This window comes from Triturus cristatus, chromosome 7, assembly GCF_964204655.1.
Source record: "Triturus cristatus chromosome 7, aTriCri1.1, whole genome shotgun sequence".
Taxonomy (NCBI): domain Eukaryota; kingdom Metazoa; phylum Chordata; class Amphibia; order Caudata; family Salamandridae; genus Triturus; species Triturus cristatus.
Genome location: NC_140590.1, coordinates 26,017,896 through 26,022,738, shown reverse-complemented (window position 1 = coordinate 26,022,738; position 4,843 = coordinate 26,017,896). Strand labels below are relative to the sequence as shown.

Below are 4,843 nucleotides of genomic sequence, written 5' to 3'. Positions count from 1 at the left end.
CGATTATGCAGCAGATCGATTTGCGTCGAATGTGTCAAATCTATAATTATGTGGAAAAATGCCTCTGTCTCGCAGTCTCACAATTCCAGTGGTCCAGCCTATGACCAAATATTTACAGGGGCAAACACAGGTGGAGATTTGTTGAAGGTTACTTTGCATTGCATATTGGGATGAGTGATAAACTGAGCTAGAATGCTAAGGAGATGGCTAGTACGTTGACCATGGGTGATGTGTGCAATGTGTTTTAAGGTTCAATTATGATTTGACTTTGTCCTTTTGTGTGGGTTTTTTGGGTGATCAATGCAGGAGACCATGCACCAGACCAAAAACTGGGTTAAGCTCCTCACGGCTAACTTTATCGAACCAGGGATGTTGATGGATATTCTATCTCTTCCAATTGCAGATACTTGCCCTGCCACACAGCAGAGATTGTACAGCCCTCTACCAGGTCCCAGGAAGCTACAAACTAACTTTCAAAATGGGCAAGTGGTCAAAGTACAAGAAAGTGTACAGAAAGGAATGGGAGTCTGACCCGAACTAAAAAAGTGGATTGCCCCTGTGAAAACAGATGAAGCAAAGGCAAACTGTAAATACTGTCACTTACAGCTTCGGGCCCACTACCATGATTTAAAGCTGCATGCATCCACAGCTAGACATCGTGCGCGCATGGACACACCTAGCCTAACCATGGCATCTTTTGCACAACCAGTTTGTCAGTTATCAAATGACCAGAAAAGGAGAGAGCTTAGGATTGCTGTGCAAACTGCATGTAGCACATCAATCAACAGCATTGACAGACTGGGAGAAATTTTAAGTGAAGAAGTTCCTCCTTTCCGTATGCACAGGACAAAGTGCACAGCTTTAATAAATGGACTTTTAGGCCCCAATTTCAAAGGTGAGCTTCTTCAAGATATGGGCAGTTCTCCGTATTCGTTGATCATTGATGAATCAACTGACATTTCTGTAAAGAAACTACTGTGCGTCTGTGTAAAATACTTCAGTAAGAAAAGTAGCAGAATTGTGAGTAGTTACCTTGGGATGATAGAACTGCAAGAGGCATGTGCACAAGACATTGCAAATGCACTTCTGGAGTTCCTCAAGGACAGCAGGCTTCCAATTGAAAATATGGTAGGGGTAGGTACAGATGGCGCAAGTGTGATGTGTGGCAAAAACCACTCCACATACACTTTGTTGAGAGAAAAGCAGCCTACTTTGCAGCTTGTACGGTGCATCTGCCACTCGCTCGACATTGTTGCTAGAAAAGCAATGCGGAGTTTGCCCAGCAATGTGGAGTTCATGGTGAGAGAAACCTACAACTGGTTTGCACATTCTCCAAAGCGCCAGGCAGTCTACACAGATTTATATCAAACTCTGGATGGAGGAATGCCATTGAAGCTTATTTCGCCATGTGAAACGCGGTGGCTTATCATGGCGGATTGTGTGGAGCGTTTTCTGGAGCAGTATGATGCTCTAAAGCTGCACTTTTGCAACGCATCATACGTAGAACATTGCTATGCAGCTAGAATGCTGCAAGAAATGTACAATGACGAGACAAATTATCTCTATCTTATTTTCCTGAAACCTATGTTGCTAGAAATTAAGGTAGTGAACAAAGCATTTCAGCTTGAATCTGGTGATGTCCTCCACATATTCCGGGATTTGCAAACTTTATATAGGTCCACTATGAGAAGAATTGTAAAGCCCAGTGTCTTCAGTACCAATAGCGAGAAGCAATTGTGTAATTTGGATCTTCAAAGTAGTGCCATTTATCTTGGGCAGCAGGATGCTGACCTTGGCCTTGACTTCCGTAAAAAGCTCCAAGAAAGCAAACTGCCTGATGCTGCCAAGGACTGCATAGAAAAACGGTGCACAGACTTTGTTAAAGTTCTGGCAGCAGAGTATCAGATGCGCTTGCCAGATTCGCTGAGCCTCCTAAGACATTTGGAGCTTCTGAAGCCCCAAAATGTGCTTTCAGATTCTAAACCTCTGGTTACGGACTTGCCAAAAGAGTGTTTTGCAGACCCAACACACATATTAGAAACGCAGTGGCGAACAGTGACTTCATGTTCTTTCAATACCTCTTCAGGCATGGAATCCTTCTGGATTGAAGTATTGAATTATAGAGATGCAGCTGGGAATCATCGGTTTCAGGAGTTGGCCATGGGCGCCATTAAACTTCTGACCCTACCCATATCAAATGCACAAGTGGAACGAGTGTTCTCACAAATGACCCTGCTTAAAAATGAGAACCGTAACCGAATGGGTCTGAAACTGCTATCAAATATACTCAACATAAAATTTGGACTAAAGCGCAATGGTCTTAATTCCTCTTCGTTCAAGCCCTCGCCGGAACTGCTAGCAAAGTTCAACAGCAGTATCTACAATTAATTGTTTTACTGTCTTAACATGCTGCTATTCTTGGCACTGTTATCGCTACAATGGTTCGAGGCAATTCTTAACAATTAAAAAATTCATATGCATGGAAACGCAGAAACAATTGTCTGACCAAGAAATCCTGAAAAGGCACCCGGCATAGAGACAAAAGTTAATGCAAAAACATATTTTTACTCACACGGCAATTAGAGAACAGCAATTACAAAACAGTTTAAGAATACTTAAAAGGTGCTCACATAGTTACACAGGTGACAGCACTAAAGACCTAATGTACAGTGTGAACAAAAACAATGGCAGAGGGAGTCAAACTTTAAAAACAAAAGTCCAACAAATAGCACAAATAGAAGATCGCAATCAATGCTTCCTCATAAGTATGTGCCGCAAAACAGGCGCCAACTGTGTTTGGACCTACAATGTTTTCAAGGTCTTCCTCAGAAGAAGGGAATTATTACGAGAGCATCCAAATCAAATACTTTGTATAATCCGAGACAAGCGTACTCAGATAAAATGTAAAAGGGACCACATAAAGACAGCATCAGGAGTCCAACAAAAAAATGTATCATAAAACAGCATTTCTTAAATTTAGTGCCACTGTAGTGTCCGGTACAATTGTCAAAACCGACCCCATCGCAATACAGAGCGCAAAACACGAACACGGCTGGACTAGTCAAAGCAATCTGCACATCGGTCCCCGTCAATTCGGTGGAAGCGTGACCTTCTCGGCGTCTTAACGCCGGGACTCTCGCGCTTCCACCGCATCGCCGGGACTCTCGCTCTTCCACCGCATCGCCGGGACTCTCGCCCTTCCACCGCATTGCCTGGGAGTGATTTGCGGATTGGTTTGGCTAGCCCATCCGCATTCGGGTGCTTTGGGCTCTGAATTGCAAACGGGCCAGTTTATACATTTGTACCAGACCCTACAGTGCCACTAAATGGATGACGTGCTGATTTAGGATTATGTTGTTTTGTTGGACTTCTAGTGCTGTCTTTATGAGATCTCTTTTGCATTATATCAAGCTACATTTGTTTCGGAAGATACAAATTATTTGAACTGGTTGCTCTTTTAATAATACCTGTGTCCTGATGATGGCCTTGAAAACCTTATAGGTCGAAACGCCGTCGACGTCTGTCTTTGGCATATACTTATGAGGAAGCATTGATTGTGATCTTCTGTTCTTGTTATTTGTTGGCCTTTTTATGTTTTGAAATTGTGTCTCTCTTTGTCATTGTTTGTGTTCACACTGTACATTAAGCCTTTAGTGATGTCCCCTGTGTAACTATGTGAGCACCTTTTTAAGTATTCTTAAACTGTTTTGTAATGGCTCTTCTATATTTGCTGTTTTAGTAAAAATGTTTTTGTATAAACTTTTGTCTCTATGCTGGGTACCTTTTCTGGATTTCTTGCTTAGATGATTTTTTTCTGTGTTTTCATGCATATGAATTTTTTAATTTGTAATAATTGCCTTGGACTATTGTAGCTATAACATTGTTTATTTACCCCAGGTTTGGGGAATAGTGTTGCTCCTGTTGGTTGTAAACGCTATTCTTGCCAGTGGCAGGACATTTTGACCCACCTCAACCTGCCACTGCCAGACTCTGGAGAATGCTGCTACATTCTGCACTGCCTGAAGCATTTTCCACACCTCAACCTGCCACTGCCAGACTCTGTGATGCTGCTATTCTTGGCAGTGCCACTGCCAGACTCTGAGATGCTGCTAGCCTTCACCATGCCACTGCCAGACTATGGGATGCTACTAATCGTGACAGTTCATGGCCCAGAAGAAAAAGTTTGTGCACCTTTACCAGTCAGAACAATTTTGCCCACCTCAACCTGCCACTGCCAAACCCTGAAGGATGCTGCTACATTCTGCACTGCCTGGAGCATTTTCCACACACCACCCTGCCACTGCCAGTCCCTGAAGGATGCTGCTGTTTGGCAGTGCCACTGCCAGACCTGGAAGGATGCTGCTAATCTTGGCAGTACCACTGCCAGACTATGGGATGCTACTAATCGTGACAGTTCATGGCCCAGAAGAAGACGTTTGTGCACCTTTACCAGTCAGAACAATTTTGCCCACCTCAACCTGCCACTGCCAGACTCTGGAGGATGCTGCTACATTCTGCACTGCCTGAAGCATTTTCCACACCTCAACCTGCCACTGCCAGACTCTGTGATGCTGCTATTCTTGGCAGTGCCACTGCCAGACTCTGAGATGCTGCTAGCCTTCACCATGCCACTGCCAGACTATGGGCTGCTGCTAATCCTGGCAGTGCCTGGTCCAGAAGAAGAAGTTTGTGCACCTTAACCAGTCAGAACAATTTTGCCCACCTCAACCTGCCACTGCCAAACCCTGAAGGATGCTGCTACATTCTGCACTGCCTGGAGCATTTTCCACACACCACCCTGCCACTGCCAGTCCCTGAAGGATGCTGCTATTTTTGGCAGTGC

General features: G+C 44.1%; 1 pseudogene; it reads left to right on the top strand.

Moving 5' to 3' along the window:
• The first annotated feature begins 478 nt into the window (after positions 1-478).
• LOC146808721 (uncharacterized) lies at positions 479-2,388 on the top strand (annotated as a pseudogene).
• Positions 2,389-4,843: the final 2,455 nt, after the last annotated feature.